Source organism: Onychostruthus taczanowskii, unplaced genomic scaffold (assembly GCF_017590055.1).
Source record: "Onychostruthus taczanowskii isolate IOZ18803 unplaced genomic scaffold, ASM1759005v1 scaffold12, whole genome shotgun sequence".
NCBI lineage: Eukaryota > Metazoa > Chordata > Aves > Passeriformes > Passeridae > Onychostruthus > Onychostruthus taczanowskii.
The window spans coordinates 5,178,871-5,194,028 of NW_024498351.1; positions in this window are offsets into that span (position 1 = coordinate 5,178,871).

The window sequence follows — 15,158 nt, forward strand, 5'->3', positions numbered from 1 at the left end:
TATCGTGCCCTTTTGACTAAAAAAGCATGACCTTTTTTTGAAGGAATGCTTTTCTCTAAAAAATGTTTGTTTAAATCAGTCAAAATTCTTTAACTGATATTTTTTGGCCAAAAAAAAATTGGACCTTCAAACAATTCAGAAGTTCAAATGTTTTGATTTGTCATTAAGTTGAACTGTTTTGCCTCCTGGTTTACTAAGGACTTAAAAAAAGACAAATTCTTTTACTTGAGCTTTCAACTAAATCCATTTTTGGTGGTGGTCATGATTTTACAAGAACATAATTCACTGAACCTTCCTCATCACTTTGCAGTTTTGGGGGTTGTCTACCAACCTCAAAAGTTTATTGTCTTAATGCCTTTCCCACGCAGGCATCCAGGGACAACCATTTGTTCTGCTTACTGGAATTTAGAAATGCCTTCCTAGTGAGACTTGCTGCTGTACAGCATTAATACTCCCTAACCCTTCTGATCCATAAGGAAAGAGTTTGTAGGGAAAGTAGCAATGGTCAAAATGCTTAGGGAGCTTATGATCACTGCATGTGCACTATGCTCCAAACCTGGGTGTGGAATCACAGTTTTCCTAAAGCTGGAAAGCTGTTTTTACCTTCATGGGACTGTCTGTTGTGTCTAGAGATTTTAATTCTATGTTAAATATAGCACACAGGAAGTTACTCCTCTTAAAGCCCTCTTGGCTCTACTTCTCATGCCAGTAGAGGCAGCCTCTCCCCTGTGAAAAGTGCTTGAGCTATTGCCTCCTCCTAAAGCTTCAGTGTTTTACAATAAGCAGTTCCTTGGAAGGTAAATGGCCCAGTCAGCAGTTTAGAGACATTTCTCATTTGACTGAATCTGGATTTATTTGGTGTTCACTGGGATAAGTTGAGCAGAAGGAAATGAGTGTCACTTATCAATACTGTTATCACTGTCATGCCTCAACTCTAAACCCAACCAATATGCAACATTTTCTTGAACAACAAGTGCTAGAAAAGGACAGACTTGGCACAGGAGTCTCTCTGCAAAGTACAAACATGAGAAAGTCCACACACACCATATAAGATCTCCTTGATCACAGATGCAAGGCTGAAGGCTCAGCTCACATTTACTTAGACAATTGAACAGGCAGCCTGAGTTAATCCATTAGCCACCACGATTCCCAGCCCTTTTCTTGGACTGCACAGTACTATGACAAATGTGGCTGACATTGCACCATGACAGAGTGTTATACCAGAACCAAAAGTATCTGATTGACCCCTTTTTGCCAGAACATTTCTCTTGCGTGCTCTTCGTTCACTGGTCTCTTGGTTAACTGCAACTTACTCTTCAGGCCATTGATAAAAGGTAAGAAACTGCAGAGATATAAGATCTGATCCTGTTAATTTCATTGACTAGAGGTCATAGGGTTCTACACTCTTCTTATGTCAAAACTAAAACAGGCAGGAAAAACAAGTGAAATACCAGACATCTTGTATCACTGCAGCAATCATTAAAAAGTAAGTTCACAACCTTATCACAGGTTTTGATGAGGCTGTGAACTTACTTCATGAATTATATTGTAAACTATACAACATATGCAGGAATACAAATTTTCTACCAAATTATAATGTAAATTTCTTCCCTAACCTCAAATCTCACCTTTGTGAACTGACATTAGGTATTTTATTGCTGTTTATGTCCCTCTTGAGTCACATTTCCAACATTTTGTTCAGTCAGGCTGACGAGCCCACAGTAATGACTCTAGTTGTCTCAATGTTAGTATTGGCTTAATATTTACATTTATGAGTTCCCCATGGTGTGAGGGACTACCACATTTAAAAACCAGCCCCTTCTCATGTAGCTCTTTACAAACTAATTATTCAGACCTGTGGGTTAATCTGTTTGACTATGCCAGTGGAAAGCATTGCATGACCAGCCAGAATAAGAGCATCACTTGCTTTCCTCTTCTGTCTGTCACCTCCAGTATTTCCCTAACAGGAACTTCAGTGCTAAGCCTTTCTGCTCAGCTTCATCCACTGGGGCTGACCCAGCTGGATTAATCAGTTTGAATCATTTAAAGGCCCAAACCCAAGAAACAACTCCCAGCTCCTGGTCTTCACCAAGCCACAAGAAGGCAAGACCATTCTGCAGCCATCCTGTGCAGGAGCTCACCGAGAACAGACCCAGCATGTCTGCCTAACTCCAAAGTGGGGTGCTAAAAGCTCTCAGGATATTTGCAATGACAGCAGCCACAGCAGGAGGGCGAAGTCTCGGGTTTTTTTTTCCATGGAACTTAGGACAAAGCAGTAAACATTCAATCTTCTCACAGGAAGCTTCTCTTCATGCTACTGTTGTTTTGTTCACCCAAGTCTGAGTGAACTGGATCAAAGCTCCATCTAAGCCAGAAAATCTAGTTTTTTCAGAATATGTTCCCGAGTTCCAGCCACTTGTGGCTGGAGGATTTCCTGCGCCAGGACAATGCCTTTCTACGAAGGTCTCTGGGAAAGGTTTTCTTCCACAAATTTTTGCAGGAAATTTTTAAAAATGTAAAATTTTTTTATGTTTTGCATACAAACACAGGCCTATATATGTGGCCCTTTTTTGTTGCTATAGATACCTTAGTTCAGAAGAGACTACGTATCATTGGTAAGCAATGTTATTGTTAGAATAGCTGCTTAGTTGGGGCCAAATGGTTACATAAGCAAAATGAATCCAATTAAAAGTCCATTTTCCCCACAACCACAATCTTCTGAATCACTCATTGTTCAGGCTGAAGTTTTCCATGCCTAAAGAGAGGTTTTCTTATCCCCTTACAGTCAAAGCAAAATCCCTGCAACCATTTTTAGGTTATGGGAGAGTGATTCTAACCAAATTTTTTCCAGAAGAACTACAGTAAAAACAGATGAAATTTGAAACTTGGCCATGACTGAGTAATCAATGAAAATTAGTGCCCTTGCATGCTTTGAAAGTAATTTGCTTTAATTTAGCAAAGTTGTGGCTTTTCACAAACAGCGTGCTGTGTACTCACGGCTAAGATGTTTTCTACAGGTGGATGTACTGAAGGGGTGAGTGAGAGCATGCAATGATTTCAAAAAGATCTCTCTGTTGCTGCAGAGTCTGCCATTCACTGAAGTCACCCTGTAGAAGAAATAATTCTTTTATGGGTATGGAGATCTGAGCTAATCCAGCCCTTGAATTTCTTCCAGACTCCACTAGGTGTGAGGGCCTTGTGCTCAGATGTAAGAATAGGATAGCACAGGTAAAAGGGAAGAATCATTAAACCAACTATCTTTTCTAAGACCTTTACTGAGTTTGAAAAAACCTGCTTTTTACTCTTCCCTGTTTTCAGAAAATAGTTGCATCAGCCCACCTTTGAAGATGGGAGAGTCCTCCCTCAGGAAAACCAGTGGTCCCCAGGCAGTCAGGGATGCCCCTGAGATAAAAATGTTGGTGGTTAGGACTTCTTTAGGTTAGGTAAGATAGGTCTTACCTCATAACTCTTAGTTCTTGGATGAGTGCTTTTACTCCTTTGCAGCCAGGGAACATCAGGAGTTCTGGGTCACCAGAGGCAATCTGAGATTCCTGCTGTATTCTGTGCATTCCTTGAGATAGTGATGACAGCCAGGTCATCTTCTGAGTAGGACTCTTTAGGCAGTCAACAAAGTTAAAAACTGATTGCTTAGGGCACATCTCTAGAAGCACCTGTTGCCTCAGTAAGAAGTTCACTGACTGAGTAAATAACTCAGGATAGGTAAGAACCTTGGCAAGACCAAATGTTTAGAAAATTGATAAACCAGTGGCTAAGCTAGGCTACTTGAACCTCCCATTCTGCTTTTGGAGGGAATATTTCTTTTAATGGTGGACATATCTGATTGCTTTTGAAAGTTTCATTGTGCTTGAAACAATATAAGAAATCACACAAGGCCACAACCAGCAAAGAACAAACAAAAATCAGCCTCAGCTTCACCCAGTCACATTTTCTAAGAGTTCTTCTAAAATATCTCAATATCCCCAAACATCAGTCATCTGCACCTCTTTGTTTACATGAATAAATGGTTCCCACAATGTCAGAAAGATTTCAATTCTGGCATTAATCTTCAAAGAAATTCTTATTAAGCAATTTCCTCCATGTCATATTTTAGTGCTTTAAAATAAGATTCCTCTTCTGGGAATCATTTCCTTGGACAACTAATTACCAGAGAAACTCTTTCTTGACAGAATTTATAAATGCAAGGGTAAAGAAAATAACACCATTCTGACTAATATGGAAATTACTGTTGTCTTTTACCTATTCTTAAAGCATTTGGATGATACATGACAGATTACTACCTTGAATTTATGCACCACTGGGAAATGCCATTATCCACCAGGTAATACTGAAACACAGAACTCTAGGAGTTATTTATATGATTTACACCTTTTGTATATTCTTCTTTTTATTATTTTATTAAGAGCTTATAAGTTTAATATATTTATCTATTTTGTCCTTCATCAAAGCACACAACATTCTCTGAACCCTTTGAGAAAATGAAGAAACAAGGTTGTCCAGGCAAAATCACATAGGAAGTTATGCAGAAAAATGATGCTAGAATCACTTTCAGTATTGAACACACTATCATGGGTGATATCATGGGTGACCAGGGAAGCATTAGACATGAAGAAAAAGAAGTCTTCAATTCTGTAAAATCTTAGGTTTTCACTGCTTTACAAGTTTCAATCCATTTGTGAGTTGCAGCTATAACTAAATAAAACCTGCTACATAAAACCAAAGACAAAAAAATCCATGACATTTCCTATTTCTTTGAAAACACAGAGTTCTTTTCAGTACTTATTTTAGCAGTATTCAAGACTGAAGTGTGAAAGGTATCTAATACAAAATAAGCAATTTATATGTTCTTTCCAAAGCATCAAAGATATTTTACTGCTGCATTAATCAACCTCTAATAAAAAGTGAAGGACCAACTGGAATACTCCGAAGCTTCTCAGCATAGGCAAGCAAGAACTAAATCAGACCCAAGAAGAGTAATTTTTTAAATTCTTTGGCAGCATAATAAAGTTGTTTCTGTTAAAAACCCTAAATTACCTTTTCTTTATAGGCTCTCAATCCCACTGCTTGAGTTTTCAATTTTTGTCACTTGCTATGGAAAGACTTTAATCATGTGGTAAATGGTTTTACAGTGCACAGAAGTGCAAGTGGCAAGATGCAGAACAAGGAACTTATCCTCAAGAGTTTCATTTTGATGGGTTGCCTTTGATCCCACAAAGACCAGATTACAACTTTAAAGTCCAGCCTAGCAGTGGGTGCATCACCTCAGGAACCCACCAGAGAACAAAGCACATTCTAAAGACAGAAATTGCAGGGCCTGGCTTAAAACTCTTGAGCTACAATTCAGGTAAACTTCACCAAAAAAAGAAACTTGGTACTTGTGCCAAGCCATTTAACAACCACAGAATTTGTGAGTGTTCAGTTCCCTTCCTTTTTCATCTGTTTGTCCAGTCTCCAGCTTTTCCCTTCAAGATCACCAGGTTTGTTGACAGCAGCCACTGTCAAACAAAGTTATTTCTTGAATATTGCATTGAATTTTACTGTGTTTTGCCTATACCTTGTGCAAATGACAGGAACTGTTTAGCATTTATGGGAATGCAACAGAGAAAAGAATTTGAAATGCTTCAAAACTACGCAAGATGAAAAAAGTAAGAAAAGCATTCAGAATGTCTACAATAAAAGAAAGGGAAGGAGACAAAAAGAAGTCAAAGATTTATTTTTCCTTTGGTGAAAGCCAGCCAGGAATTCTTGAAATTCTTCAAGCTACATTGAGCTACATCTTCTAGATCTAAATGTGAAGCTGCACAGGATTTAAGCCCATGTTTCCATAGACTTTTCAACCGCTGGCAATTTTTGCTCTGACAGAAAGACTATCTCTTATCTTATTGGGACTCTACATCTTTTACAGCGTATTTATTAAAGTTGTTTATGACTCCTAAATTTGTTTCTGAGTGGTGAGTTTTGTGAAAGTCATAAAGTGTTAGATTTAATGCAGAAGAAAGCACAAAATTATGTAACTTTTCATGCTGTGAGCACTCTTCTGCCTATCTTGGGTGAGAATTCCCAGTGATGCCCTGGGGAAGAATTGGATTCAAAGGAATCATTCCCAAATAGCTAAGTTACAGTCTTATACTTGCAGGTACTGAAAAGAGGGAAATCTTGTGGTTGATCTTTTCTAGAAGAGGTAAAAGACATTAGAGAGAAGAAAAGCAGTGGGATTTCTCTCTCCTGTGCCCCCTGACAGAAACAGGGTCCTGCCTTGAAGTCTGTTCGAGAAAGGACATCGTATTTTGTTTGAACTGAGCACTCTCACCAGGAGGAACATCCATAGGAAAACAGAACTAATTAAACCACCAGCAATGCATTTAAAACAACAAAGCCTGCTGGGAAAGTTCCTGGGGAGGAGGTGCTACTGTTGAACTTGGGGTATTCCCTCTAAGATTTCCATAAAAAAATTATACAATTATAGGCTGCAATACATACAACTCGGTGATTGATTCAGCCCTTGAGCTGCAGATGATGCTCTGCAGAGTATCAGCAGATAGGAACTTGGGATCCAGCTGTGGTAGTTTCGGATGCACAGAGGACTCAGACACCAGTCCTGTGAACAGGGTGATGCCCTTTCCCAAGTTGACTCTTCTCTCCCCAAAATAAACTGTGATTCTCATCCATGGAATTAGCCTGCTCAGAATAAAAACTACTGATAAGCCTAATGACCTGCCTAGGCTGCAAACAAAATATTTAATTTAATTAAAGAAAACAGGAAGCTCTTCCTACCTAACTGTCTATGGTTAAAAAAAAAAAAAAAATCTGTCTGTCACTGATCATGAGATATTCTGCTTTAACAAGTGCCAAAAGTTCTGAAGATCCTTTTTAGAGGTTTCTAAATGCATTATTTATAAGTTCCCTTCCTCTCACAGAATTCTTTATAGCTGGAACTGTAGTATTAATGGAGCTTGGCTTTACAGGCAGAGTCTGAAATAGAAACAATAAAACTTTAAAACTTACTAAAATATTTTATGAATAAGCTGCTGTAAAATATCAGGCATCTACAAGCTGTGGTGTGAAATGCGTGGCTTCTTGTAGATGACCTACATAACTCACCCACAGTATTTTCACGCAGAAATTCTGAATCTTTCCAAATGCACACTGCAAAACTTTCTCAGACCACATTCCAAAAATGTTACAATTTTTATATCTATCCCAAACACATATCTTCCATACTTTCACATCTCTAAAATGGAGTGAGATGATTCAGTAATGCAACATTTGATAGCAAAATATGCTTTCAGCAATCTGACTACAGCTGTCTGGTTTGACTTCAAGTCCCAAAATAATTTTTGGCAGGAAGAGATATTGGAGGGGAGTGGGGAGAAAGAGAGGCAAGGAAACAGAAAAGAAGAAAAAGAGGCAGATTAGTGAAACTGGAAGCTTAAGTAAAATGTGCCTGCCTTTGAATTTTCATCCATTATTTATTAAATGTGAACATCTCTATTTTGTTTGATGAGAATTCAAACAAAATACCTTTAAATATTTGAATCCCTGGGCAAATTTTGAAAAAAACTCAATTGGTCCCAAATTCTCATTAAGACATGGCAGTTCTAGATAGCCTAATGGATTAAACAGAGCTCTGTGACTTATGGTACCCTGAAGAGTACTGAAGCCCATGCCAATATGCATTCTCTTTTGTACTTGCATTTATGTCTTATGCAACCTTTTCAAATGATGGTATTTTCTTTCTCTGCACAAATAAAGGTAAATTCTTTCTTCAAATACAAGTGTGTGTGAAACACTATTAATTCAGAAGTGTTCAATACTTCTTTCTGGTTTGTACTTCTGAAGGAAGAACATGAAGAAACTCCAACATTATTTTTGGATAGTAAGCATTCTCCAGTCCATTAGGAAGAGAAAGAATGGTGATGTTACGGTCAGATAACACATAACAGGATGAACATGGCTGAGTCAGAAGCTGGGGTACTTTGCATACAACAATCAAATAAAAATTGACTGCAAATACTTCAGGTCTACAAAGGTAAAGTTGCAATTATTTTCAGTATTTAAGAGTACTGGAATAACAACTGAATTAAATATATTTCAAGGTGTTGAAAATGTAGGTTCTGATGACAGCCACAAAAATTTTTCAAGGACTAGAGAAAATGGTGTATGGCATGACAGTAGAAAAGATTAAAGAGATTAAAATAGATACAGTTACAATGAGCAATCATATCAGGTGCTCCTTAACCTAAAGAAGAAAAAGATGTTATATGGTCCAATAGTTGGTGGATGAAATTTGGCCAATTCACATATGAAATTATTCCAAATTCCCTTTTTTAAACTAACCAAGCTCTGTTTCAATCAGGCTTGTTTCTGTTGCTGACTCTATTGGAAAATATTAAGCAGTCCAGAAAAATCTATCTGTCTCTACCAATGACCTTGCTCCAACTCTATTTTTCCCTGCCAATATACTCTGCAATAAATGTATCATGTTGCAGTTCTAGAATTAACTCTTACTTGGCACTGTGTCAAATGTCTTTCTGACACTCAAACACATGAATTCCATTGAATTTATGCATTTAGCTATCTTCTCAAAGAGTGCAGTCTTTTGGGCACATGACCTATCCTGAAATTCATGCACAATACTATTGCATCTGTGTGTCCTGATTCTTCCCCAAAGCTGATTCCATTCCAGTGGAGGTAACTGTTGAAGAGTTGGGTAAATCCTTTTATTTTCCTCTTCTGTGCTGGGGGGAGTCCATCATGACTTCCAGTGGCATACTTTTTATCCTTCCTTCATTAAAAGCTACACCATTTTGTGCCTTACCATACTATGCTGTTGGGCAAGCCAGCTCCGCACCCACATACTCTATTTCAGCCTTGGGACAAGAACTATTATTTCCCCTCTATTTGAGCACATCGCCCTCACCTTAGGGGTTGTCTCTTTTCCTTCCCTGCCCTTATTATTACCTTTGTCCTGTCATTAATCCCATGATCATCATCACCAGTAGCTTCACTGCAAATTAAGGTTAAAAATGCCTTCACTTTAGCTAGAAGAGATTATTTTTAACCTTTACCTCGATTTTCAGGGTTCCTACTTATTTTCTTTCTTTTTATGAGCAAAAAGCCTTTGGCAGTTTGCAGTAATACTCTCAAGTCCATTCACTGACTTTTTGCAATCCTTACACTTTGTCCCCTTTTAAACATAAGCATTTCTTACTGGACAGTCCATACCCCGTGGGGCTTTTTTGCCCTGAATAATCTTTGCTATCCAGACAGTTCCAGCTAATGTTCACATCTTTGGCTTGATACAATTCTAAACCTCTCGAGCCTCCAGACTGCTGTGTCCCAATGTCTTCACCTCTGTATTTATGAAAGTTTGTTCTTTGAAGTCAGTAATCCTAGAATTTAGCTTATACAACACAGTGGGGAATGTGATCAAAGCCTTTGTGGGTAGCGTAGCTATGTCAGTGTGATGTTCCACTTGAGCTAGTGAACTTTGAGTCCGTTAGATGGAGCAAAGAATGTGGCAGAACAGCTTCAGATATTCAAATCAGCCCATTCAGAAGAAATTTGGTTCTCTTGCTAGGTAAGTAATGTTGTGCAGACATAATTCCTAGTTACAGACCTATTTCTTCCTTACTTTGAAACAGGTTTATAATTTTTTTTATTTTAACCAAAGTAACTTTTGGTTACAGACACAAGCTTGTTTTCTCCAGTAAAGTTTTCTATAGCATGCAATTTTTTAATGAAAATAGAAATTAATACAGATCACCTTTTGCCAATAACTTTGTAAATAATTGTTAGCTCTGTATAATTAGCCATATATATATTATTAAACACCCCAGCAGTACGGTTACAGAAAGTCCTGTGTGTACATATATACCTGTGCCTAAGCCAACCTTAGAGGTTACAACAGACTCTGTAACCAACCAAAACCTGGTCTACCTGGACAGTGCGCATTTTTTGAACTGAAATGGAACTCATCTCACCTCCTCACCTGATTTTTCTTTTCTACATAACTCAACCAGGCTTGAGAAATCATATGTGTCCTCCCTGACCTTCTCCATCTACATGGTCCTCCCCTATTCTTTCCCTCTTCTTGGCTGACCAACAGAACTCCTCTGAAGGTCATTGTCATGATTTAGGAATTGTGTCCTCCAATTTAGTGCTCCCACACTGCTGCTCGCTCGGGGTCTCCACCTGACTCATTCCTGTGCTGGGATAGAAAGGAGAATTGGAGGAACTAAAGGCAAAAAACACAGATTGAGACAAGAACAACTTACTGGAAAGAGCAATAAGACAAGAAAATGAACAGTAACAATACTAACCACAGAGGGTATAAGAAAAGAAACTACTCACATGGAAAATAAAAAAACCTGACAATCGACAATAATGGATTACTCCCCTCGAATGGAAGGAACTCCTGTTCCCCAGAAGAGAGTTCCCTTTCCCTGCCCTTAGCAATGACATCAGGTGGTATAGAATAGGCCATGGCCCCTCCTGGCTGCTGCCCAAGTTAACCTTGTCCTGGCTGGAACCAGGACAGTCATCTAGGCTGCAAGGTCCTGATACCCCAGCTTTTCATCACTATCCTTGACAGACTCCAGCAGATAGGTTTCTTTTTGTCAGGAGACTGCAGATGAGCAAAGTAGCTTTTTTGTTTCTCAGAGATTATTTCTGCATCAGGTTTTTAACATGTAATTCTGTCCCTGGCAGGCAGCACAACATCATTTTCTGAAACAGCTGAGCTGTCAAGTACTCAGTTTTTTCTAACAGGGAGTCCTCACTAACAGAGATCTACTCTATGTCTGTTACATATCTTTGCTCTTCCATTCAGCTCCAGTTTTTCCCATCTTCTCTATCATGAACCTTCATCTCTCCATTGCTGAGACTCACATCTCTGCTTAGGAGAGTCACCCAGAAGAAAATATATAGACATTTCAAAAGAATGTAATCAGCAGTCACTTGAAAGATTTTGCTCAGATCCATAATTAATTTCTCTCTTAGGAAGAATGCCCCAAAATCTGTCTTTTTATTATTTATTTTAGGCAGTTTTTTTGTAAACTAAGAAGCTCGGTGAGTGATGGGTTTGATGGCGTTGTTTCAGTTGCCATTATTGACATAAGGCATCACTAATTCTGCCATGGGATACAGTATCAGGCACTTGTGTTTATACCTGTGAGAATCATCATTGCTACAAAACAAAAGACCTGTGCAGAGGACTAGCAGGCCTGCACTCCCCAAAGTATTACCTTGCAGTATTGACAGAAGATCTTCCTAAAGAGTCAAGGTCTCAAGCATGTGGGTGAACTGGATGGGTCTTTTACTTACTGTCATATTTTAAAATTTGGTTATCAAGATGTCCTCCTTGCTTCATCATTTCACTTTTGCACTAGTTGCAGTAATTAAATCTCCTTGTTGCTTTTTATCTTTGTGCTATAAACTTCCCTATTTAACTCCGCAAATCACAGAAGACCTCATTAAACCCCACAGAAAAACTATTGGTAAGAGAAGGCTTGTGTTACTAAATCTGCATTTATCTCTAATTATAATGATAGAACACACTACAATCTTTTAACAGGAAATATTCACAACTTGGCTCCACACCTTAAGTGCTTAGGGATCAGAATGCCCAATTTTCAGTTATTAAAACTAAGTTAAAAGACATATGAGAGGGATGAAAATGGTGAACAGTGAAACATTTTAACTCCATATGGAAAAAATCTGAAGGAAAAGTAGGGAGTTCAAACATATCAGCAATCAAGCCTAGAGTTTATGACATTCAGCAACAAAATTAAATACAGTTTACTGCAATTCTATTGCCAGAGAAAAGAGCAGGCTGCTGAAATTTACCAATCTCTACCCAGTGAATATATGATCAGCCAATGGCACAAGACGCTCCATTAGTGTGACAGAAGACAGATTTTAAACTCCAAAACCTGTATGACTGTGGATTCAGCCTAAAACTGAAAAAACACATGCATCTCTCAAAAAACACAACCAAAAACCAGCACCACAAAATCTGCCAAAACCCAAATAAATCCCCAAACCCCAACAACGACTCAACAATTCCCAAATCCTTCCTGTTTACCTTAACAGTTACTAGGATAATTTTAAAGACTAATTCAACCCTGCACTTGATCTCAGGTAGACAAGCAGAGAAATCCTTTTCTGAAGGTGTAATTATTTTGTGCATTCAGTAAAAGCAGTAGCAAATCAGGCAGCCAACTGTAGTTTACATAATAGAATAAGGAAACAGTAAATGACCTTTCCCTTACAGACCTTCCCAGATTTCTCTAAACGTTGCTCCAAAATAAGCATATAAAGCAAGGTTTGCATCAATCACCTGGAAAGACAGAGGAATCTCCACTCCAAATCCCAGCCCCCTGCCCCATGGCTGGTTCTACTATTTTCTAGGCTCTTGATTTCTTTTCTCTTAATGCTCCCTCCTGCTGGTTTACAGCCCTGCACTCTGGGGAGCCAGCTCTCCACTGCCACTGACTCTTGCAGGAGCATCAGCAAGACATATGTTGCCCGTTTCTTCTAAGAGCATTTTTTATTCAAGTCCCACTTAAATCAGTGGAAGAAGTCTTGGGGTGTTGGATCAGAACCCAGTATTTCAAAAAATTACCTTTGAAATTAAATAGAACCTACAGTTTGTTAAAAGGGGGATGCTGGAAAGTAGTGTGCAGCCAGCAAGGTGGGACTTGAGACAGAACTTTCAGAGGTCAGTGCAAACATGTATGACTTGCTACTCTCTTCTTTTTGTTATGGCACCAGTAACAACATTTTGGAAACACAATTGAGATTCCCAATTGAAAGTTTCCAACAAAATGGTGGAGGTGGATACAGCCAGGTATTCCCCCAGGTCGAGCTAGTGGGTAGGCATCATCTAGCCCCAGCCACTCTGAAATGTCACTTCTATGCAACAGCTACTGGCAGCTGAACAGCTCTCATGATCAACAGCTTAACTTACATTTTCTGAGTTTTCTGAGAGCTTTTCATAGGCAATGAACATGCACTTTTAGGGAAGGCGACCAGCATTATGTAAATACTAACTTTCAAAAAAAGTGTAAAACATAAGACTATTTTCAAGAGGATAAGGCTACACTGATGTGACTGACAGTTTTCAGTGTGGTTTGTAGGGCAGAAATACCTTGTTTTAAACATGATAGTCAAAAAGTCTCAGTTTTCTAATTGTAATGATATTTTCATTTGAAGTTTTGAAAACCATGATAGATTCCTTCAGTCCTTTACTATGACATCTGCATTTTCAGGCACATGCTTTGGCTCCTAATGCTTCATCCAGCACAGGACTTATTAGGGCCAGTTAAACATTTATATAGCAACAAGGCAGCAATTGGGATTTTTATGACTATCATGAGCTAAAGGATTTGGTAGTTAATTACTGAAGTAACTCATACGTGTCAAGAAACAGAATAATTTGGTAATTCTAGCCTACCCTGCTGCCTCTCAGTATTCCTTACAGATGCTTTCCTATTGCTTTTTACACATTACAGAAGAAAAGCATCTGATGTTTTATGAGGAATAGTCCTAGCAGCAATGTAAAGTGCAAGTTTTAACCAGAAAGTTTTAGATCTTTATTTTTTCCCCCTTCTATAAGGCCCCTTTTCTTTTGCTTAGGCATCCACATTTTTTCCAGTGTTTTTTAAATGTTGTGTGTATTTATGAAGGAATTTTCAAAGCCACCAAGAGGATTTTGATGTCAGACTGCAGCTTTTTGAATGAGTTCTGAACTTACAAATCCATGCACAGCCTGAATATACATTAGGCTTTCCATATGTGCTAGCAAACAGCTAACAGAACTAGCAACTATGAGGCACCCAAAACTATACTCCATTTGATTCTGCAACACTTTATTTATTGCAGCCAGATCATCTACAGGAAAGTGAGCCACATATTGCCGTGGTGAGTCGGTTCTGTTGTGACAGACATTAAGAGCAAGAAGCTGCAAAGCGATTTCACTTGCCAAGCAAGTCAAATCCTAAATATAAACCTCCCACCACAGTATATTCAATTACAAAGTCACAACTGCCTCCTATTCCAATTAGTGTTTTTACAGGATTTTAGGGAACACCCCCCTTCCACTTGTGGCCAACCAGTGCAATTCCCTTCCTGCAAGGATTCAATTCCTCTGTGTTCTTCACCCCCAGAGGGCTGGTTTTCAGGGAGCAATGTAGGCATTGCCATTGGGAGGAGGTCTAATCCCAATGGCCTCACACATGCCTATGGTGGCCAACTGGATTACCAACTGGTCTTTGTGCTGGAGAAGTATAAAGCCATATGGGCACAATTGTCAGTCTGGTGTTAGCTGATGTTCCAGTAACTTTTTTTTTTTCCAGGGGAGCATGTTTGCAGTTTATAGATGTCCCAAAGAGAACAGTTAAATATAGTTTTTAGGAAGCCACATGTCAGTTATAGAAAACAAGTGACATGCAGCACAGAGGATGGATGGCTACCAATGTAAATGATACTAGGAATTGACAGTGCAATAGACTTAGCAACAAGGGTTCATTTTTATCATAACTATTTTTACCTAAAACTGCTTTAGAAATAATATTTGTCATCTGCTGAAGATAAAGTACAAAATAAATATGGACTTCTGTAGGTAACTGGTGTTTTTACTATCATTTTAGAAAACAGGCATACAATGTTATAATCTGTAAATATGGGTTCCCCAAAAATATGAAGGTTTTTTCCCTTTGCACAGAAATCTGCTTGAATGTCAATATAACAATTACTACCGGTAGATGGAATTTTTATATCCATTTGGTAGTGATTTTCACTAGTGTTTTCAAGGCTGCCAACAAACAAATCCAGAAGGCAGGCAGCCAAAATTCCAGAAGAGACAACTGTCTTTTATTTTATAGCTTATGCTTTTTGATCTTAATATGATTTTCCACTAACAAGTTCTGTACCTTCTCCAAAGTGCTAAAACTGGTGTGCAGAATTGCAAAGTAACACAGCCTCTTCAAGGCAAGCTAATATTAAAGCCATGGTAAATTATAAAAGTTATACTGTTTACTTAGGGGAAAAAAACAGTAAGGTTAAAAGAACTGCGCATGACTTATTGCAGGCACTTGTTTCAACGTTTAAGCTTTTGAGCTTGACCATATATGACACAA